At 40.5% G+C, this 24,709-nt stretch overlaps 1 pseudogene; it reads left to right on the top strand.

Annotated features, from left to right (window-relative positions):
• Positions 1–1,367: 1,367 nt before the first annotated feature.
• LOC116480095 (elongation factor 1-gamma-like) lies at positions 1,368–2,704 on the top strand (annotated as a pseudogene).
• Positions 2,705–24,709: the final 22,005 nt, after the last annotated feature.

The raw sequence follows: 24,709 nt of genomic DNA, 5'->3' as shown, positions 1-24,709 counted from the left end.
ACATGGCACATGGATACATATGTAACAAACCTGCACATTGTGCACATGTACCCTAAAACCTAAAGTATAATAAAAAAAATAAAAAATAAAATAAAAATAGGCACATAGGCCAATGGAACAGAATAGACAACCCAGAAATAAATCTACATATTCACAGCCAACTGATCTTTGACAAAGCCATTAACAACATACACTGGGGAAAGTACAATCTCTTCAATAAATGGTGCTAGGAAAACTAGACAACCATATGAAGAAGAATGAAACTGGACCCCTATCTCTCACCATGTACAAAGAAATGGATTAAACACTTAAATATAAGACCCCAAACTATAAACTTACTACAAGAAAACAAAGGGAAACTGTTCAGGACACTGGCCTAGGCAAAAACTTGACAGCTAAGACTCCAAAAGCACAGACAATGAAAACAAAAATAAACAAACTGGACTATATTAAATTAGAAAGCTCCTGCATAGCAAAGGAAACAGTAAATGGAGTGACAACCTATAGAATGTGAGAAAATATTTGCAAACCATCATCTGACAGGAGACTGATATGCAAAATATAAAAGTGTGAAAAAAATTGACCAAGATGCCACATGATTCCAGAACAATTGGAAAAGTCATATTTCTTGTGAAGAATATCTTAGAAATAATTATGCATAGAAGATATAGATGTACACAAGTCACTTGCCTATTTTAGTCATTTATCCCCTTGTGGACTTTGGGTTTAAGATTCCTGGCTTAGTTTTTATATCTATAGTTTCATCCTTGGGTACAGATCACTGAGGCTTAAATAAAATATTTCCCACCTCAAGAGACAGTCTTATTTTCTTTCTTTCTATTTTTTTTCAGTGAAACTGAGCTTTTTATGGTGGCAATGTGCCTAGAACCAGGTCTATGCCAAAATTTTTACTCACGTTTTCTTATTTCTCAGTTTCCTTTGTTTCTAGCCATGTAACCCAGTTCTGACCAACAAGATGTAGGCAGAACATGCTGCTGACTTGAGGAATTTTAAATTTCTCTGTAGAAGGGACATACAATTGGTTTGGCCCTTGATCTTTCCCCTTTCTTCCTGCTTTGAAGTGGACAAATTATCTGGAGATGCAAACGCCATTTTGTACTTGTGAGTGGATAGCCACAAAGACAAAAGCCAGCTTGTGAAGGATGCTTAGCAGAAAGTAAAGCAAGAGTCTGGACCCTTGGGTCCAGTTGTGTAGCTAAACCAAATGCCAGTAATTGCATAGGTTTGATAATATGAGAAAAATAAACCCTTCATGTTTAAGTCATGTTGGTCAGCTTTTCTGTTACTTGCAGCCAAATGCATTCTTGATTTGTTTTTCTTCCCATCTCTTTCTCTGAAGAATCACCATGATGGCTTAGATCCTGTACACATATCCTGAAAACTGGAGGGCCTTCAAAGCCCTCATCACTGCTCAGTACAGCAGGGCTCGGGTCTGCATGCTCTCTGCACCATCCCCACTTCCACTTTGGCCAAACCAACCACACCCCTAAATTTCTTTGCAAATTTCCTGCTGGCAAGATTCCAGCATTTGATAGTGACAGTGGAGTCTGTGTGTTTAAGAGTAATGTCATTACCTACTGTGTGAGCAATGAGGAGCTGCAGGAAAGTACTCCAGAAGCAGAAGCCCAGGTAGTGCAGTGGGTGGGCTTTGCTGATAGCAACATAGTGCCCTTAGCCAGTACTTGGTTGTTCCCTACCTTGGGCATCATGCACCACAACCAATAGCCCACTAAGAATGCAAAAGAGGACGTGATGTGAATTCTGGAGCTGCTGGATGCTCACTTGAAGATAAGGACTTTTCTGGTGGGTGAATGAGTAACTGGCTGACATCACAGTTCTCTGCACCTTGTTGTGGCTCTATAAGCAGGTGCTGGAGCCTTCTTTCCACCAAGCCTTTCTCAGTATCAACCCTTGGCTCCTCACCTGCATTAACCAGACCCAGTTTCGGGCTGTCTTGGAATAAGTGAAACTGTGTGAGAAGACGGCCCAGTTTGATGCTAAAAATTCTACAGAGAGCCCGACTAAAAACGACACCCATGGAAAGGGAAAGGTTCATTAAAAGAGAAGCAGACACCTCGGGCTGAGCAGAGAGAGGAAAAAATGTGGCTTCCCCTGCTTCTGAGGAGGAGATGGATGAATGTGAGCAGGCACCGGCTGCTGAGCCCAAGGCCAAGGACCTCTTTGCTCAGCTGCCCAAAGATACCTTTGTGTTGGGTGAATTTACACCCAAATGCTCCAGTGAGGACACACTGTGTCACTGCCATATTTTTGGAAGCACTCTGTTAAGGATGGCTGGTACCTATGGTACTCTGAGTATCACTTCCCTGAAGAGCTCACCCAGACCTTCATGAGTTGCAACCTCATCACTGAAATGTTCCAGTGACTAGACAAGCTGAGGAAGAACTCCTTTGCCAGTGTCTTCCTCTTTGGAACCAACAATAGTAGCTCCATTTCTGGAATCTGGGTCTTCAGAGGCCAGGAGCTTGCCTTTCCCCTGAGTCCAGATTGGCAGGTGGACTACGAGTCATATACATAGCAGAAACTGGATCCTGGCAGTAATGAGACCCAGATGCAGGTTCAAGAGTACTTTTCCTGGGATAGAGCCTTCCAGCCTGTGGGCAAAGCATTCTATCAGGGCAAAATCTTCCAAGTGAACATCTCTTGCTATCACCCAGTTACCTGAACCTGCGCTTCAGGGAGATGAGGGTCATTAAAGAAAACCGAACATTGAGAAAAAAGAAATGCTTCAATATTTTATTAATTCTATAATAAAGCAAACAGCTGTGCAATCATTTTGATAAATGGCAACTCAGCCTCCATGTCTGGCAAAAATAGTGGGGTTAGGGAAGGGACAATTATGACCTGGCTCTGTCCCAAATGAGCAGCTTCTATTCAGTTCCTATTGATAGTTGCTATGCTGAAATGTTATCTGATTTTTTAAAAGAAATCAGAAATGTGGATTTTTATATGAAATCTCACAATTCAATATTAATAATGAATTTGGAAGTTTCAGACTCACCAAATGGCCTCAGGAAGGTTAAAAGTTTTTTGACCTCTGAAAGCAGGTGTCAAAGACAAGAAAGAACAATTACCACAGGCCAAGCCCAGCAACTGCCTCTAAGTTTCCTTTCCCAGTGCAGATGCCAGCCTTCTCTGTGGGCATATTCCTTTCCCACTTCACAATGTCTAGATAGTCTCATCCACCTTGACAAACAAATAAGTGTTAAGTTAGGGCACTTTTCATTCTAAAACTGGAGTCCATTTCTAAGAGCAAACTTCACTGTAGGAATTTCCAATTTTTTACTAAAGGCTAAATAATCTTTGTCATTAAAATTTATACCATTAAGATTAAAAAACAAACCCAGCTATTTCTGGTTACCATAAAAAGCAAATATTGACTCACTTGATGGTGAAATGACTGCTTCTTTGTTCATTCTTTCAGTAGTTTGTTTTCATCTAGAAAGTGCTATTTACTTTACAAGAAATACCAATGGTCTGTTTACAGTTCAGGAAAATGATCAACTCCTTTACTTTCTCAAATTTTCCAAAGTATAACTTTAATAGATAAAGCTCTGCCTTATCATCATGCATTTTGATTTTCCTTTTTCCTCCTGTTGTTTTCTGTCTTCCCATTTCACTCTAACCTTCAGCCTTTTGGTAAGCCTGTAGCAAAACCAAGAGTAATTTAACAATGAATATGTTCCTTACTTCACAAAATAATATTCCTATGGATTTATGTCACTGTAACTATCCAAGGCAACTGATAATTTCCTTGGATCACTGAGATTCTCCAATCTCAAATCTAATACTCTTTTTCTCTCATAGTGATAGAAGTGTACCTTTTGGATTCTGTTGCCTGACCTTGGTACCTGCATCTGACCTCTGCCTTTCTCGTAACTGGGCGACTACACAGCTGTCTCACCAGGTTTATAATATCCTTCTCCTCTGAGGATCCTTTTGTCTTTCTCCTAAGTAGCAAAACAACCAATACATAACTAAAAGTAAAACGAATTTTTTCAATACATAATTCTCCTCACTGCATAATATCATCTCAGCAACTCTAGCCATGTAAATGTATCTGTTTATAGTTTATAAATCTCCAGTCTACTCTTTGAGTAATCTCTATTTGCCTTTTCTATTCATAAGCATAATACATAATACCTTTGCCTGTTTAACAGTTATTACTGCTTGATGTTTCTTAATGTTTCATCACGGTGAGAGGCATTGATTGGATATTCCTTCAACGTAGAGATGAGCCAAAATTTGCTAAGTGTATTTATTTATAATTTATATTCCTTATAGTTCCAAAATGCATTTAAGATCATTTAGACGAAAATATGTAGTTAGCTTAATTAAAATAAAAAAAATGTTAAAAATATCTTTTAGAGTTAGGATAAGATAGCTATTGTCACAGCGCATAAAATTTGGCTTGAACTTTTTTGGCAAGCCAGGGAAAACATAAAGTAGTACAAAGCTCTCATTATGTGATCAAATAAACCACATGAGTTCTTTCCTCAATAAATGAATGTCTGTAACAAATATTTGTGAAGGACTCACAACGCCTCAGACACTACACTTACTGTGTGGATACAAAGACAGAAGATACTAAAATGACATGAAAAGCCCAACATCCAGTTTGGTAAACAGACATATAGATAATGACAATAACATGAATTAAATTTAGTGCTTGAAATCTGCACAGGGTGTTATTGAAACACTTACTTGGAGTCGGAAGTAGTTACCTCTCCTGAGGAGAAGCATGTGCCACGTGCTGAGGAAAAGAATGTGTATTCTGTAGCCACTGGATAAAATGTCCTATAAATATCAATTATGTCTATAGTACAGAGTAAGTCCAATGTTTCTTTGTTGATTTTCTGTATGCAGATCAGTCCAGTACTGAAAGTGGGGTATTGAAGTCTCAAGTTATTATTGTATTAGGGTCTATCTCTGTCTTTAGCTCTAGTAAAATTTGCTTTATATACCTGGGTGCTCCAGTGTTGGGTGCATATATATTTATAATTGTTATATCTTCTTGCTGAATTAACCCCTTTATCATAATATAGTAACCTTCTTTGCCTCTTATAGTTTTTCTCTTTCATTCTATTTTGTCTGATACAAGTATAGCTACTTCTGCTGTTTTTTTGGCTTCCACTGGCATGGAATAGCTCTTTCCATCCCTTTATTTTCAGTCTGTGTCTCTTTATAGGTGATGTGTATTTCTTGAAGGCAACAGGTAATTAGGTCTTATTTTTTGGTGGTGGTTGTTTGTTGTTGTTGTTGCTGTTGTTTTTTTATCCATTCGGCCACTCCATGTCTTTTGATTGGAGAGTTTAGTCCATTTGCATTCAATGTTGTTACTGATAAATAAGGACTTACTCCTGCCATTTTGTTGTTTGTATTCTCATTGTTTTGTGATCTTTTCTTCCTTCTTTCTTTTTCTTTCTGTTTTCCTTTTAGCGAAGGTGATTTTCTCTGGCTACATAATTTAGTTTCTCTTGCTTTTTTATTTTTTTGTATAATCCTTGTGTGTTTTCTGGCTTGAGTTTATCATAAGGCTGGCAAATACTATCTTATAACCCATTATTTTAACCTGATAACAACACTGGTTGCATAAAAAAGCAAGCAAAAAGAAAGCTAATAAAAGCTATATGCTATAACTTTATTCCCCCACTTTTTAACTTTTTGTTGTTTCTATTTGTATCTTATTGTACTATCTATGTCTTGAAATGTTATTTTAGTTATTATTTTTGATTGATTCACTGTTTAGCCTTTCTACTTAAGATGAGGGTAGTTTACACCACTGTTACAGTGTTATAACATTCTGTGTTTTTCTTTGTACTTACTATTATCAGCGAGTTTTGTACCTTCCAGTGATTTCTTATTGCTCATTAACATCCTTTCTTTGATTGGAGTGCTCCCTTTAGCATTTCTTGTAGGACAGATTTGGTGTTGATGAAATCCCACAGCTTTTGTTTGTCTGGGAAAGTCTGTATTTCTTCATGTTTGAAGGATATTTTTACTGGATATACTATTCTACATAAAAATGTTTATACCTTCAGCACTTTAAATATGTCATTTCACTCTCTCCTATTCTTTAAGGTTTCCACTAAAAAGTCTGTTGCCAGATGTATTGGAGCTCCTTGTATGTTATTTGTTTCTTTTCTCTTGCTGCTTTTAGGATCCTTTCTTTATCCTTGACCTTTTGGGAGTTTGATTATTAAAAGCCTTGAGGTAGTCTTCTCTGGGTTAAATCTACTTGGTGTTCTATAACCTTCTTGTACTTGGATATTGACATCTTTATCTAGGTTTGGGAAGTTATCTGTTATTATCCCTTTGAAGAAACTTGCTACGCTTATCTCTTTCTCTACCTCCTCTTTAAGGAGATAACTCTTAGATTTTGTTTTAAGGCCATTTTCTAGATCTTGTAGGGGTGCTTTATTGTTTGTTAATATTTTTTCTTTTGCCTCCTCAGTCTGTGTATTTTTATTTAGCATGTCTTCAAGCTCACAAATTCTTTCTTCTGCTTGACAAATTATGTTATTAAAGAATTCTGATGCATTCTTCAGTATGCCCAATGCATTTTTCAACTCCAGAATTTCTGCCTGATTCTTTTTAATTATTTCAATATTTTTGTTAAATTTATCTAATAAAATTCTAAATTCCTTCTCTATGTTATCTTGAATTTCTTTGAGTTTCCTCAACGCAGCTATTTTGAATTCTCTATCTGAAGGGTCATATATCTTTCTCTCCAGGACTGATTCCCTGGTGCTTTATTTAGTTCATTTGGTGAGGTCATGTTTTCCTGGATGGTTTTGATACTTGTAGATGTCCATCTGTGGCTGGGTATTGAAGAGTTAGGTGTTTACTGTAGTCTTCACAGCCTGGGCTTGTTTGTACCCACCCTTCTTGGGAAGGCTTTCCAGATATTTGAAAGGACTTGAGTGTTGTGAACTAAGCTGTATCTGTTTTAGGGGGCACCCCAAGCCCAGTAATGCTGTGGTTCTTGCAGATTTTTCGAGGTACCAACTTGCTGGTCTTGGAAAAGATCCAGAATAATTTTCTAGATCATCAGGCAGAGACTCTTGCTCTTTTCTCTTACTTTCTCCCAAAGACACTGGGTCTCTCTCTCTGTTCTGATCCACTTGGAACTGGAGGTGAAGTGACACAGGCACCCTTGTGGCCACCACCACTAAAACTGTGCCTCGTCAGACTTTAAACAGCACAGCATTGGGTTTCACTCAAGGCCTACTCTAGCCACTCCCTGGTTACTGTCTATGTTCGCTCAAGGCCCTTGGGCTCTACAATCCATAATGGCAAAGCCTGCCAAGCCTGTATCCTTCCCTTCAGGGCAGCAAGTTCCCCTAGTCCCTGGGAAGGTCCAGATGTGCCATTCAGGAGCCAGGGACCACAGTCAAAAATCTTAGAAATATAACTGGTGTTCTATTGTACTGCAGCTAAGCTGGCACTCAAACCACAAGACACAGTTTTTCCCACTTTTCCTTCACCTTTGCAAAGGCAGAGGAGCCTTACCTCATAGCTACTACCACCACAGGCCCACAGAGAGTACAGCCAGATTACCACTGATGTTTCCTTAAGGCCCAAGGGCTCGTCAGTCAGCCTGTGGTGAATGCTGCCTGGCATCAGACTCACCTTTCAGGGTAGTGGGCTCCCCTCTGCCCAGGGCAGGTCCAGAAATGCCATCCAATAGGCAAATCCCAGAATCAGGGACCTCAAGACCCCTCTGGCTACTCTACCCTGCTGTGGCCAAACTGGTATTTAAAGTGCAAGGCAAAGTCCCCTTTACATTTCCTTCTATTTTCTCAAGCAGAAGGAGTCTCACCCAACAGGCACCACAGTTGGAAATGTGCTGAGTATCACCTGAAGCCAGCAAGTCTCGGAGGCTCACTCAAGGCCCTGGATGTATTAATATTACCTGCGTATTGCTGATGGTTATTCAGGGCCCATAGGCTCTTCAGTTAGCAGGTGGTGAATCCTGCGATGGCTGAGTCCTTCCCTTCAAGGCAGGGGATTCCCTTCTGGCCCAGGGTGTGTCTAGAAATGTCATCAGGCAGGTAGGGCCTGGAAAAGGGACCTCACACCTCTAACCGGTGCCCTATCCTGCTGTGGCTGAGCTGGTATCCAAGACGCAAGACAAAGTCTTCCTCACTCTTCCCACTCCTCTCCTCAAGTGGAAGAAAGGTGTTTATTTTGGAGCTGCAAGTTGTGCAGCGTGGCTTTATGGGAAGGGTGATGCCAGCACTCCTTTGGCTGTTCCAGCTGGTATCTCAGTATGTCACATGCCTCCCCCCCCCAGCCTACTTCACCCATCCGGTCCACTGACCTGGGCTCAGTTCAGTCCTAGGACTTCCCTAGGTGTTGCAGTCCTCATGTCCTAGACTGCCTTTCAAGCTTATGTAGAGCCATGGAACACTTTAGCCCACAGTGGTAAGGCTTGTGGAACTCAAGTTCTAGCCACTGGAATCAGTGATTCCCCTCTGGCTATGGCAGATTCAAATGCTTCCTCCATGGGCAGGCATCAAGTGAGTTTGGTACAGTTTTTCTTTCTGCTATAACAGGGTGAGACTGAGTTTAGTGCCTCACAATTTCTGTGTTCTCCCTTCCCTAGCTCACAGAAAGGCTCTCAGTACAATGCTGCCACTGCTAGGGGATGGGGCAGGCCTGGTGTTGGCAATTCAAGGCTGTTTTTTCTACCTCTTCAGTGCCTTTTTCAGAGACATGAAGTTAAAACTAGGTACTGCGAGTGCTCATCTAATTTTTGGTTCTCATTAAAGTGATTTTTCCATGCAGATAGTTGTTAATTAGGTATCCTTGCAGGGGGAGCGATTAGTGGGGCTTTCTAGTCCACCATCTTGGTCCACATCCATTTAGTGTACATTTATTTTTTAGCAAAATGTTCATAGTTACATAGTCTGCCACAGTCCTGTAAATTCAAACTAATTTCTCTGTAAAAAGGAGTTAATAGTCTTATTTGATTAAGCTGTCATCTTTAGCAACATTGAAATCCTAGATCCTCCTTTAACAATACCCTAATACTGGAGGGAGAAATGTGAGATTGAGATTGGGACCATCCACACATAGCTCTCTAATCCCATGCTTCCCAGAGGATCTTAGTCAGCAAACTCAGAGTTGAAAAAAGAAATTATTCTGTTTTATCTTTTTTTTTCTTTTTTTTGTTAAGAGACATGGGGTCTCACACTATGTTGCCCTGGCTGGACTCGAATTTCCGGGCTCAAGTGTTCCTCCTGCCTCTGCCTCCTGAGTAGCTGCAACTACAGGTATGTGTCACTGTGCCCCGCAATTTCATCTTATTTTAACATTATTTCTATTTTATTATCTCTATTATTTTAACAAAGTTTAATTTCTATTTTGAGTGTACATCCTGCCAAGCAGGGAGGAAACACAACCCCATACCTCAGGGCTCTTCCCCTCTGGTCAAGCTGCTGTCTCAGACTCAGGCACTGGAAGACATTCAGGGATAGACTGCCTCTGAGACATTTATCATCCACAGTGGAGGACCCTGGAATTTCAGGGTCTTTCCACTCCTACCCTGACCTATCTGGGGCATGAAAGTCTCTGTAAAAATGCCCCAAGCAGCCTTCACAACTCTAGTGTCTTGCCACCCTCCCAAAACCCTGCCTAAAAGTTTAGCAAGAGTATCATAGCAGTTAAAAGAAATGAAGCCGGTTTATCTGGGTTCTAATTCCAGCCCTGCTACTTACTAGCTGTGAGATCAGCAAATTATATCTTCCTTTTCTGTCTCACTTTCTTCATTTGTAAGCTGGGAATATAGTATCTAACTCAAGGGGTTGTTATGAGAAGAAAACATACCAAGCATTTAGAATAATGTCTGACATGAGAATCTCGTACGTTTTGATATTCACTAAAATGTAAGCTTCATGAAGGCATTTGTTCTAATTTTATCTATTTGTTCACTGCTCTCGAAACAGTGCCTGGTGTAAAAAAAGTTGAATGAATGAATGTTGAAAGATTCAGAATGTCAACCTAAATAACAAATTAAGAGAGGCTCTATTAGAAAAAATGATGTTTTCTACATATGGCTAGCCAGTTTTCCCAGCACCATTTATTAAATAGGGAATCCTTTCCCCATTTCTTGTTTTTGTCAGGTTTGTCAAAGATCAGATAGTTGTAGATATGCGGCATCATTTCTGAGGGCTCTGTTCTGTTCCATTGATCTATCCCTGTCTCTGTTGTGGTACCAGTACCATGCTGTTTTGGTTACTGTAGCCTTGTAGTATAGTTTGAAGTCAGGTAGCGTGATGCATCCAGCTTTGTTCTTTTGGCTTAGGATTGACTTGGCGATGCGGGCTCTTTTTTGGTTCCATATGAACTTTAAAGTAGTTTTTTCCAATTCTGTGAGGAAAGTCATTGGTAGCTTGATGGGGATGGCATTGAATCTATAAATTACCTTGGGCAGTATGGCCATTTTCACGATATTGATTCTTCCAACCCATGAGCATGGAATGTTCTTCCATTTGTTTGTATCCTCTTTTATTTCATTGAGCAGTGGTTTGTAGTTCTCCTTGAAGAGGTCCTTCACATCCCTTGTAAGTTGGATTCCTAGGTATTTTATTCTCTTTGAAGCAATTGTGAATGGGAGTTCACTCATGATTTGGCTCTCTGTTTGTCTGTGATTGGTGTACAAGAATGCTTGTGATTTTTGTACATTAATTTTGTATCCTGAGACTTTGCTGAAGTTGCTAATCAGCTTAAGGAGATTTTGGGCTGAGACAATGGGGTTTTCTAGATATACAATCATGTCATCTGCAAACAGGGACAATTTGACTTCCTCTTTTCCTAATTCAATACTGTTTATTTCCTTCTCCTGCCTGATTGCTCTGGCCAGAACTTCCAGCAATATGTTGAATAGGAGTGGTGAGAGAGGGCATCCCTGTCTTGTGCCAGTTTTCAGAGGGAATGCTTCTAGTTTTTGCCCATTCAGTATGATATTGGCTGTGGGTTTGTCGTAGATAGCTCTTACTATTTTGAGATACGTCCCATCAATACCTAATTTATTGAGAGTTTTTGGCATGAAGGGTTGTTGAATTTTGTCAAAGGCCTTTTCTGCATCTATTGAGAGAATCATGTGGTTTTTGTCTTTGGTTCTGTTTATATGCTGGATTACATTTATTGATTTGCGTATGTTGAACCAGCCTTGCATCCCAGGGATGAAGCCCACTTGATTATGGTGGATAAGCTTTTTGATGTGCTGCTGGATTCGGTTTGCCAGTATTTTATTGAGGATTTTTGCATCAATGTTCATCAAGGATATTGGTCTGAAATTCTCTTTTTTGGTTATGTCTCTGCCAGGCTTTGGTATCAGGACGATGCTGGCTTCATGAAACTGGATCCCTTCCTTACACCTTATACAAAAATTAATTCAAGATGGATTAAAGACTTAAATGTTAGACCTACAACCATTAAAATCCTACAAGAAAGCCTAAGCAATACCATTCAGGACATAGGCGTGGGCAAGGACTTCATATCTAAAACACCAAAAGCAATGGCAACAAAATCCAAAATTGACAAATGGGATCTAATTAAACTAAAGAGCTTCTGCACAGCAAAAGAAACTACCATCAGAGTGAATAGGCAACCTACAAAATGGGAGAAAATTTTTGCAACCTACTCATCTGACAAAGGGCTAATATCCAGAATCTACAATGAACACAAACAAATTTACAAGAAAAAAACAAACAACCCCATCAAAAAGTGGGCAAAGGACATGAACAGACACTTCTCAAAAGAAGACATTTATGCAACCAAAAAACACATGAAGAAATGCTCATCATCACTGGCCATCAGAGAAATGCAAATCAAAACCACAGTGAGATACCATCTCACACCAGTTAGAATGGCCATCATTAAAAAAGCAGGAAACAACAGGTGTTGGAGAGGTTGTGGAGAAATAGGAACACTTTTACACTGTTGATGGGACTGTAAACTAGTTCACCCATTGTGGAAGTCAGTGTGGCAATTCCTCAGGGATCTAGAACTAGAAATACCATTTGACCCAGCCATCCCATTACTGGGTATATACCCAAAGGACTATAAATCATGCTGCTATAAAGACACATGCACACGTATGTTTATTGTGGCACTATTCACAATAGCAAAGACTTGGAACCAACCCAAATGTCCAACAACGATAGACTGGATTAAGAAAATGTGGCACATATACACCATGAAATACTATGCAGCCATAAAAAATGATGAGTTCATGTCCTTTGTAAGGACATGGAGGAAACTGGAAAACATCATTCTCAGTAAACTATCGCAAGGACAAAAAACCAAACACTGCATGTTCTCACTCATAGGTGGGAATTGAACAACGAGAACTCATGGACACAGGAAGGGGAACATCACACTCCGGGGACTGTTGTGGGGTTGGGGGAGGGGGGAGGGATAGCATTAGGAGATATACCTAATGCTAAATGACGAGTTAATGGGTGCAGGAAATCAACATGGCACATGGATACATATGTAACAAACCTGCACATTATGCACATGTACCCTAAAACCTAAAGTATAATAATAAAAATTAAAAAAATTAAAAAAATAAAAAAGAAAAGAAAAAATGATGTTTATTTGAGAACAGAGAATTGCAATGGGAATACGTCTGCCATAGTAAACTACGTGTATATTCAGGGAGGTAAAGGAAGACAAAGATTTTTAAAGGAAAAAATTAGGAGGATTACATAATTGTTTTGAAAAAAAATTATCCTTGTCTACAAAGATCAATCACAAAGGATTAGTTGGGCTCAGTAGTGCACACCTGCAGTCCCAGCTACTCAGGAGGCTGAGGCAGGAGAGTAGCTTAAGCCCAGGATTTCGAGACCAGCCTGAGCAACATAGTGAGACCCTATCTCTAAAACACAAACAAACAAACAAAAAGGTGATACCAACCCAAGGTTAAACAGGCAGTTGCTGGGCAGATGTCCTTGCAAAAATATTTTTGTGTGTGTAAGGTTGCAATGACCTTTGTGCGAGGTTTTTGCACTCTTTTGTGATACTTTTGTTATCAGGCATACAAGATAGAATACCTTCTCCTCACAGCCTTGCCCACCTCTGTTTGTCAGGGTTGTTATTGTTGCTATTGCTGTTTTAACATTAGTGACTCCATTTTGAGTCTGACGACTTTCACAAGGGCTTGTTTCTTCTCTGCTCCAGAACTTCAGAGCTGTCTGTTCTTCTATGTTTCCTCCTTCCAGCCCCAGGAAATCTTCCAGCCCTGGTCTCAGAGGAGTCTTTTCCCTTGTGGGTTCCTGGCCAATATGTTGGCCTTACCTATTCTTCCAATGCCAGGAAAACATATAGACTATTTCACCTTTTTGCCCCAACATATATTCCTCCATGGAAGCAAAGAACAGACTTAACTACCTATTTGAGTGGAAGGAAAGGAAAGGAGGAAATACAGAATAAAAGTAAATGTTTAAAACTTTGAAATGTTATCCCACCCCAAGAGTTTTCATTCATTGTTTTTTTAACTTTCAGCTTTGCGTGAATGAGTCCTAAGGTTGTGTAAAATTATAGAAATTTTTATTTAGTCATAATATGAAATGCAACTCACAGCTGTTCACATATCAGCTGAATCTAATCAGTGTCTGACTCATGGCCTCACCATCATATTAGCTGTGCTGGTCAGACAGTTTCCTCCTGGCCTTCTTGGAAAAGATGGGCTTGGTGATTGGGTAGCCATGGCACTGGAGTTATAGTAGTAAGCAATTTGCCTTCTTTGAAAAAAGTTCTACTCTATTTGTTAGGTACACCCAGAACCCACACGCAAACACACCACACACATTTTCTGAACAGAGGTGGGGCAAGCAGGTAGTAGAAGACTTTCCTGCCACATCAGACCTCAAGGTAATGTTCTCCTTCCCCACCCTCCTTTCCACCCATCTCCTCCCACTCCCCCAACTAATTTCCAGTCTCCTATTCATTTGCCAAGGCAGTCTGGTTTCTTTGCCAAAAAACCACACCCAGGAAGGCTCCTTTGCCTGTATCCAGTTATACCAGCCCTGCTGCTTGTTGGAAGCCTCCCTATCCTTCACTTCCTTGAAGAGTCCTAAGTTAACCCACAGTTAACTTGGCTTCTTCTGACACAGCAGTACCAGAGCCTACAATTTTGCACCAACATTTATAATGAAATTATCAAACCGTCCATTTCAAAAATAGACCTGAAGTTGGTTTGGGTTTTTAAGTAAGATGTATTTGCTTGTTCTTAGTTTACTCAGTCTTGTTTGAGATTGGATTTCAGCCTAACCTGTGCTACCTAGATGGGAAGATGGTGAACTATCTTACAGCAAAGACATCTCTCCCTCAGTCTAAATATTCTCTAGGGTTGAATATTACACCTTACTTACATGGTGAATATTGGTAAGACTGAGAACTGATATAATTTGGAGGTAAGTACCCCAGACTGAAGTTCCAATGTCTGCATTCCAAATCATGACCTTGTCACTGTTTGTCCTTGGCAAGTCAGTGACCCTCTCTGGATCATTTCCCTATCTCTGTGTTATGATATATTTTTGAAATACTTTCAAGTATATTTTCACATCCTATAATTTTCTTTGACTCTGCTAATCCACACATTGACATAGCATCTATTCCTTTAGGAGGGCAGATACCACTTAGAAAAAAGGGTCAGCCTCTATGCCCAACACTACCTCTTTTAAAAATTTATAGTGAAGTAATAATTCTGAAATCTCTAAATTTTTTCAGCTACCTTTTTATTTTTAAAAAAAGCAAATCTTGGAGTTGGAGTGGCCACCTCATCTTGATTTGCCCAGGACTTTCTCAGTTTTATCAATGAAAGTCTCAAATTTTGAGAACACCCTCAGTCCCATGCAAATCAGGTGACTGGTCACCCTACTTGGAGGTTTAATGATGAGTCATAGCATAGTGACAACTTAAGAAAGGAAGCAGGATGGTAAGAATGTGAGCTGTAGGGAGAGTGGATGCTTCAGTCACCTATTGGCAAACTATCCCAAATGAATGACTTAAAACAAGGGCAAGCATTTATTTTGCTCATGAATCTGGGCATTGAATGGCTTAGACAGGTGGTTCTCACTCAGAGTATCTCTTGTTGTTGCCATCAGACAGTGGCTGAGCTGGCATCTTCTTTAAGGATTCTTAGCTCACATCAGCTCCTGAGCTGGATGCAACTGAACAGCTGATAGCACACACTCCTCAGGTCTCATTCTTTCTCCACATGGTCTCCCCAAATGGAGGTCTCAGGATAGCTGGACTCCTTACATGGGATCGGAAAGCTCTGAGAGCAAGTCCTAAGAGAAACTGGTGGAAACGGCAGGGCCTTTCCTAGTTCAACCTGACATCACACAGTATCTTAGTCTGTTTTGTGTTGCTGTGACAAAATATCAGAAGCTAGATAATTTATAAAGAAAAAGGGTTTATTTAGCTCATTGTTCTGTAGGCTGGGAAGTTCAAGAATTATGGTCCCAGCATCTGTTCAGTTTCTGGTGAGGACTTTTGAGCTAGGTCAAAACATGATGGAAGGTCAAAGGGGAAGTGGGTATGAGTGAAAAGGCACAATCTAAGAAATATCCTGGCTGTATAACAACCCACTCTTACAGCAACTAATCTAATATCACCACAGCAAGAACTCACTACATTGAGGTAGCACCAAGACATTCATAAGGGATCTTCCCCCATGACCCAAACACCTCCCACTAGGCCCTACTTCCCAGTACCACCACATCGGGGACCAAATTTCTTTTTACTTTTTTTTTTTTTTTTTTTTGAGATGGACTCTTGCTCTGTCGCCCAGGCTGGAGTGCAGTGGCATGATCTCGGCTCACTGCAAGCTCCACCTCCCGGGTTCACGCCATTCTCCTGCCTCAGCCTCCTGAGTAGCTGGGACTACAGGTACCCGCCACCATGCCCGGCTACTTTTTTGTATTTTTAGTAGAGACGGGGTTTCACCGTGTTAGCCAGGATGGTCTCTATCTCTTGACCTCATGATCCGCCCGCCTCAGCCTCCCAAAGTGCTGGGATTACAGGCATGAGCCACCACACCTGGCCTTTGTGGACCAAATTTCAACATAAGTTTCGGTGGGGACAAACTCAAAGCATAGCATGCAACATCACTTCTGCCATATTCCTTTCATCAAGAAAGTCACAAAGGCCCACCCAGGATCAAGGGAAGTGACATGGACTGCACCTTTTTTAGTTTCAAAAAATTTTCAGACTTGTTTTAAAACCACCATAAAGAGAAAGAGGAGAATCTACCCCTTCCAGCTCAGGGAGTTTGCTAGAAAGAGAGAAAGGAGATTTAGAGAAAGCAAACTGTCAGATGTGTATGTATTATGGATCACTACCAAACCTCCCTAGCTCATAAGATCAAAGAAATATCAAGTGGGACAAGGGCCAAGAGGAAAGCCAAGAGTAAAGGTGCTGTTGCCACTTTCAGATTCACTTTGGAAAGATGTCATCACATAGAGGGACAACAACGAATGGCCACAGCAAAGTAAAAAATAGGCAACACAGTATGGGTAGATAGTAAGAGGGCTTGCTTACCCAGAGTTTTCTTTGGCTCTCGGGTGTCATGGAAGAGACCTAGAGGTTCCTGCCTGCCTCATGAAGGTGGTGAAAAGAAGCTGATATTTCTGTGGGCAAAGATGCCACACATCATTAGTGAGGTGACCCTGAAGAATCTTAAGCTGGGGGTCCCAGGGCCCCTCAGACCTTAGAAAGAAAGAACAGCAGCACCAAGAAAACTGAAGAGAGAGTGAGTCTACAGAAAGGAAGTCCAGGCCGACTGAGCCCAGAGAACAGACTAAGTTCTCCAAAGGCAGGGCAGCAAAGCACCCCCGAACTCCACCACCTGACTAGATAGACAAACAGCATCGCCATGGAGACAGGTGGGGCTGGAGTGCAATAGAACAACTTGGCCTCTCTTCTCTGCCACCTTGAGGTCACATGAGCCTCCCAATCCATCTAGGAGAGAAGCAGGTGAAGAGATAAAAATCTGAAAGTTCTCTAAGGAAGAGACGACCAAGGAGGGAAATTGAGCAACTAGGTAGGACCATTTCCTAGGATGGGAAGTCTGGAGAGGAACAGGTTGGGGAGAGTACAGGTAGGGTGAGATTTATTTATTAGACAAAATAGGCCTGGCATGGTGGCTCACACCCATAATCTCAGCACTTTGGGAGGCTGAGGCAGGAGGAATGCTTGAGGCCAGGAGTTCAAGACCAGTCTGAGCAATAAAGTGAGACCCTATCTCTGCAAAAAATTTAAAAACTTAGCCAGATGTGGTGGCACATGCCTTTGGTCCCAGCTACGTTACAGAGTGAAGCAGGAGGATCGCCTGGGCCCAGGAGGTCGAGGCTGCAGTGAGCCATGATAGCTCCACTGCATTCCAGCCTGGGCAACAACAGAGTGAGACCATGTCTCAAAACGGAAAGAAAAAATAAATAGATATGGAGATCAGGAAAAAAAAATCCTGCCTGATGTGGTGGTTCACATCTGTAATCCCAGCACTTTGGGAGGCCAAGGCATGAGGAACACTTGAGCCCAGGAGTTTGAAACCAGCCTGGGCAACACAGGAAGACATCATCTCTACCAAAAAAAAAGAAAGAAAATTTAATTAGCCGGGCATGGCAGCATGTGCCTGTAGTCCCAGCTACTTGGGAAACTGAGGAAGGAGGATCGCTTGAGCCTAGGAAGTGCAGGTTACAGTCAGTCGTGATTGCACCACTGCACTCTCAGCCTGGGTGACAGAGTGAGACCTTGTCTAAAAAAAAAAAAAAAAACCAAAGACATTTTGATACAGCGCTAAATGAAGTCCTCACTCAGGAGTTGATATTTAGGGTGAAATCTAAAATGTGTGAAGAGCCAGGAAAGAACATTCAGATTAATTGACCAATATGTTCATGTCAATCAAATTCTTTAATTCTTTCTTCAGTTGAACAATTTATCCCTATGGGTCAAATTCCTCAATTATGATCAATCCCTGTAGGTCAAATTCAAATTGAATCTTTTTAATAGTTTTATTTTTGATAAATTTTTTATTTCATTTCACCTCTCCCAATGGATAGAAATTTATTTCAAAATACACTGCAACCCATTATTGTCAATGCTTCAAACTTACTCTGATTCATGGGTGTGTGTATGAGCACATTTAGCCTCTCTCTGGTTTCCAACATGCTTGGGTTAACCATAATGATCACAACTTCCATTTTTTGTCACTTCTTGGCATCCACACCCAAAGCATCTAATCCTATTGGAACAAATGTAAAGCAAATTGCAAGACAATGACTGGAGTTGGTTGAGATGTGCTGGACTCATGTTTGGCCAAATGTATGTGCCACAGTTAATTTGAAAATGCTTTCAATTCCCTTTTACTTCACATATCAGAACAATTTTCTATTAACTAATATGATGTTTTGACTTTTGGTTTTAGTATATTTTAGTACAAATATCCAGGGACAAACTCTTAGATTGAATACATCTAAGAGACAGACTTTCAATTCATCCAAATATTCCAGATAAAGGAAGCCATGGGTGTAAAGGTGATAGAGTCACCTGAAAGAGGTGGATTCATTGGCAGGTTTAAAGCCCTGGTACCTTCTTTCAATCTCAACTCCTATGAGAAAAATCAGGTCAGCTAAAAAGAGAAAAAAGGAACATTTCTTCCATCACATCTAAGCTATAATATGAAACATGGAAACCACTCCTTTGATTACCTCTCTCCCTTGGGTTCCCTCTGAGTTGTGAAGCCACTTCCTCCCCTGAGCCTCTGCACCTGCAGTTCCCTCTATCTGAAATGTTCTTCTCTGGCTTTTCACACCTTTCAGTTCTCAACTTAAATGTCAACTCCTGAGTGAGGCCTTCATCGACTGCCCTATCAAAATAAACCTACTCTTCTTTTTTCCAGTCTCTGTACAGTACCAATTTATTTCTTCATTACCCTTGATTCTTCACTGTACCCTCTCCAACCTGTGCCTCTCAAGACTTTCCCATTTCAGGAAATGGCCCTAACTATGTGCTTAAACCAAAAGCTTCAGTCCTTCTAATCACTCTCTCATTTACCCTCACCCCCACATCCAATCCAACCACAGTCCTGCCAGTTCTGTCTTTAAAATATGTCCTAAACACACATTCACTCCTCTTGCTCAGCCCTGCCACAAACCCTACTCTAGACCATATCCTTCTCATATGGGCTGGCTGTGGTGGCCCCATAACTAGCCACCTTTTCCACACCGTTCCACATCACATTCAACAAAACATTTTAAAAATATAAATTGTATCCCTCAGCTCCTCTGTAGACCTTTCATAGACTGAGGGTCTTCACTCAGCCCACAAGGCCTGCAGGCTCTGCCATGCCAAGCCCTCACCTTACACTGAGCTGTGTTCTACTCTGAACTGACTAGTCATCCTCCTACCTCAGGGCTTGGCTCTTCCTCGACCTGTGAGAACCTCCTCCATTATCATAACAAAGATGATGAGGACTTTTCATCATTCAGGCCTCAGCCTAAATGTCATCTCCTTGAAAAAGTTCTCCCTGAACACCCCCTTCCTCCCAATCAGAATTCTCTTCTTTGTTCTTCTTTTCTTTAGTGCACTTATCACTGTGATGAAATTGCTAGTTAATCCAAAAGTGTAGTCTTTTCTAATTCCTCTTCCACATACACACTATGTAAGCCCCCTAGGAGCAGGTCCCAATATCCCCAGCACTCAGAACAATACATATCTGGCTCATAGGTGCTCAGATTGAACAAGTAACAAACAATTGAATGAATGAACAGCTTGAAAACCACTTATTCCCTGAAAGAGAAGCATCTTCTTCTGGTCTTGTTTTCCTCACCTGTGAAATGAGGCTATTGAATAAGGGAATCTCCAGAGCTCTTTTTAGCCTAAATGGCTGGGATTCTTGCTGTAATTGAAACGGTACTCAAGTAGTTGGTTCAGTGAGGCCATCTTTTCTTCACAGACAGTTTAAATGGCTATTTCAGTCTTCTCCTAAAGTATGAATTAGTTACTGCAAAGATCGTATAACTTTATTAATAATATGTGAGAGTTAATAATTGCCAATTAAGTAAAGAGGACCAAGTAAAATGTAAGTCCATCATTACAACAAATGTTGAAATAAATTGCTTGTGATCAAGGGGCTATTCATATCTGGCACTTAGCTTTTTTTGAATTTGGCTTCTCTGGGCTAGAGCCCAATAATTAAACACAAGAAAATACAGAATCAAGACTCTATTAACTGCAAATGGTTTGTTGTGTTCCTAATGGGACAATATTCTTTATTGTCAGTTGTACTTGATTTTCAGTTTCATTTTTCAAGTTCTTCCTGACAAAACACTATAGTGGAAGAAATAATCTTATTTTGGCAGAGTTTCCAGCTGTATGACTTCAGCTTACTGCCTCCCAGGAAATGGCAGTAGGACTCAAAACTTAAAGTCATACTTTCCCATTCCAAAGAAAAGTTCCCTTGGAAGAACTACAAACTAAGTCTAAACTCTCTTTAAGCTTCAAAGCAAGCACATTTCGTGCCAGTCCCCATGGTCCATTTTTATCATACAGGCATACCCCAAAGATATTGCAAGTCTGGTTCCAGACCACAGCAATAAGGTGAATATTGTCATAAAATTAGCCACATAAATTTTGTGTTTTCCAGAGCACATAAAAGCTATGTTTACATTATATTATAGTCTACTAAATGTGCAATAGTACCATGTCTAAAATAACAATGTACATACTTTATTAAAAGATACTTTATTGCTAAAAATAAGTTAATGATCATCTGAGCCTCCATTGAGTAGCAATCTTTTTGCTGGGGAAGGGTCTTGCCTCAATGTTGATGACTGCTGACCAATCCGGGTGATGGTTTCTAAAGGTTGGTGTGGCTTTGGAAATTTCATAAAATAAGACAACAACGAAGCTTGCCACTTCGATTGATTCTTCCTTTCATGAAAGATTTCGCTGTAACATGTGATGCCATTTATAGCATTTTGCTCACATAGAGCTCCTTTCAAAATTGGAGTCAGTCCTCTCAAGCCCCTCCACTGCTTTATCAACCAAGTTTATGTAATATTCTAAATTCTTTGTTGTTATTTCAACAATGCTCACAGCATCTTCACCAGTAGTAGAGTTCATTTCAAAAAAACACTTTTTTTGCCCATCTGTAAGAGGCAACTTTTCATCCGCTAAAATTTGATCATGAGATTATAGCCATTCAGTCACACCTTCAGGCTACACTTCTAATTCTGGTTCTTTTGCTAGTTCCACCATATCAGCAGTTACTTCCTTCACTGAAATCTTGAACTCTGCAAAGTCATCTATGAGGGTTGGAATGTATGCCTTTCACACTCCTGTTAATGATGTTTTCACTTCCTCCCATGAATCACAAATGTTGTTAATGGCATCTAGAATGGTGAATCCTTTCCAGAAGCTTTTCAGTGTATTTTTCCCAGATCCACCAGATGAATCATTATCTATGGCAGCTATAGTCTTACAAAATGTATTTCCTAAATAATAAGACTTGAAAGTTGAATTAGTCCTTGATCCATGGACTGAAGAATAAATATATTAGCAGGCATGAAAACAACATTCATCTCCTTGTGTATCTTAATCAGAGATCTTAGATGACCAGGTATACTGAAAGGAATCTTCTTTTCTGAGCAGTAGGTCTCAACAATGGACTTAAAATATGTAGTAAATCACACTGTAAACAGATGTGCTCTCATCCAGGCTTTGTTGTTCTATTTATAGAGCACAGGCAGAGTAGGCTTAGCATAATTCTTAATGGTCTAGGTTTTTCAGATGGTAAATGAGCATTGGCTTCAACTTAAAGTCACCTTTGACCCAGCCATCCCATTACTGGGTATATACCCAAAGGACTATAAATCATGCTGCTATAAAGACACATGCACACGTATGTTTATTGCGGCACTATTCACAATAGCAAAGACTTGGAACCAACCCAAATGTCCAACAACAATAGACTGGATTAAGAAAATGTGGCACATACACACCATGGAATACTATGCAGCCATAAAAAATGATGAGTTCGTGTCCTTTGTAGGGACATGGATGAAACTGGAAAACATCATTCTCAGTAAACTATCGCAAGGACAAAAAACCAAACACCACATGTTCTCACTCATAGGTGGGAATTGAACAATGAGAACTCATGGACACAGGAAGGGGAACACCACACTCCGGGGACTGTTGTGGGGTGGGGGGATGGGGGAGGGACAGCATTAGGAGATATACCTAATGCTAAATGACGAGTTAATGGGTGCAGGAAATCAACATGGCACATGGATACATATGTAACAAACCTGCACATTGTGCACATGTACCCTAAAACCTGAAGTATAATAATAAAAAAAAAAAAAGTCACCAGCTGCATTAGCCCCTAACAAGGGTCAGCCTGTCTTTTGAAGCTTTGAAGCCAGTCATTGACTTCTCTTGTCTAGTTGTAAAAGTCCCAGATAGCATCTTTTTCCAATGGAAGGCTATTTTGTCTACATTGAAAATCTGTTGTTCAGTGCAACCACCTTCGTCAGTGATCTTAGCTAGATCTTCTGGGTAATTTGCTGCAGCTTCTACATCAGCACTTGCTACTTCACCTTGTAGATGGCATCTTTCCTTAAACCTCCTGAACAAACCTCTGTTAGCTTCAAACCTTCCTTCTGCAGCTTCCTCACCTCTCTCAGCCTTCATAGAATTGAAGAGAGTTTGAGCCTTGCTCTGAATTAGGTTTTGACTTAAGGAAATGTGGCCAGTTTGATCTTCTATCCAAACAACCGAAACTTTCCCCATATCAACAATCAGGCATTATATTTTCTTATCGTTTGTGTTCATTGGAGTGGCACTTCTGATTCCCAAGAACTTTTCCTTTGCATTTACAAGTCAGCTAACTGTTTGGCTCAAGAGGCTTAGCTTTTGGCCTGTCTTGGCTTTCAACCTGCCTTTCTCACTAAGTGTAATCATTTCTAGCTTTTGATTTAAAGTGACAGATGGGACTCTCCTTTTACTTGAACACTTAGCAGCCACTGTAAGGCTACTAACAGCCGTAATTTCATTATTGTTTTGTCTCAGAAAATAGGGAAGCCTGAGGAAAGGAAGAGAGATAGGAGAAGGGCCAGTCAATGGAGCAGTCAGAGCACACATAATATTTATCAATTATGTTCACTGTCTTATATGGTCATAGTTCATGGTGCCCCAAATCGTTATAATAGGAACATCTAAGATCACTGATCACAGATTAGCATAACAGATACAATAATAATTTTAAAGTTTGAAATATGTAGAGAATTGCCAAAATTTGACACAGAGACACAAAGTGAGCACATACTGTTGGGAAAATGGCACCAATAGACTTGCTCAATGGAGGTTTGCCATAAAACTTCAATTTGTAAAAAACACAATGTCCGTGAAGTGCAATAAAACAAGGTGTGCCTGCACACCTCCTCTGAAGCTGGATGCCTAGACACATCCGGCTTCAGAGGCTAAAGGCATAAAAGAATAAGCTTTGAGATAAAGTAGAAGTTTGATTAAGAAAATAGTAACCAAAAAATATCTAAGACATCCACGGAAGCTTTCCCTATTCTCTTTCTCATCTTCTAAATCAAATCCATTTTTCAAGGGTCACTTTAAAAGTCGCCTCCTCCAGGAAATATTTTTCCGGCCATTCAGGCCACTATAAAATCTCCTTCCTCTAAATTCCTGCCACACTTTGCTTGGAATTACTCAATTCATTTGATTCAGGGATCGTAAGTGGTTGCTTATATCTGCTTACCTCCCAGTAGACAATGTGCCATTTACCAAACTATCTTCCCTACTCCACCAGGCACTCAAAAGACAAGGACTTCCTCTTACCGAGAAAGCTCAGCAAAACCTAATATCACACTTCTGTTTTTATGTTCAAAATCATTGTTGCCTTTATTCAAAGTATTAATAAAATACAGATATGTCCTAGTACTTTCATGAGCATTTGTTGTTGTTGTTGTTGCTGTTGAGATGGAGTCTTGCTGTTACCTAGGCTGGAGTGCAGTGCTGCAATCTCAGCTCACTACAACCTCGGCCTTCAGGTTCAAGCGATTCTTCTGCCTCAGCCTCAGCCTCCCAAGTAGCTGGAACTACAGGCATCTGCTACCATGCCCGGTTAATTTTTTTTTTTTTTTTGTATTTTTAGTAGAGACAGCGTTTCACTATGTTGGTCAGGCTGGTCTCCAACTCCTGACCTCAAATGACCTGCCCGCCTCGGCCTCCCAAAGTGCTGGGATTACAGATATGAGTCACCACGCCCAGCCTCATGAGCATTTTTAACTCGCCACTTAATTTCTAGTTTGTTTTGTTTTGAGACGGGAACTCATTCCGTTGCTCAGGCTGGAGTTCAATGGTGCAATCATGGCTCACTGCAGGTTCAAACCCCTGGGCTCAGCTGGGTGCGATGGCTCACGCCTGTAATCCCAACACTTTGGGAGGTGAAGGCGGGTGAATAACTTGAGATGAGGAGTTCGAGACCAGCCTGGCCAATATGATGAAACCCCATCTCTACAAAAAAAAAAAAAAAAAAAAAAAAGAAGAAGAAAAAAAAAACCCTAGGCTCAAGTAATCCTACTGCCTCATTCTCTCAAGCAGCTAGGACTACAGGTGTGCCCCCATCACACCTGGC

This window comes from Hylobates moloch, unplaced genomic scaffold (genome assembly GCF_009828535.3).
Source record: "Hylobates moloch isolate HMO894 unplaced genomic scaffold, HMol_V3 SCAFFOLD_13, whole genome shotgun sequence".
NCBI classification, from domain to species: domain Eukaryota; kingdom Metazoa; phylum Chordata; class Mammalia; order Primates; family Hylobatidae; genus Hylobates; species Hylobates moloch.
This window is presented reverse-complemented; position numbering and strand designations above follow the sequence as displayed.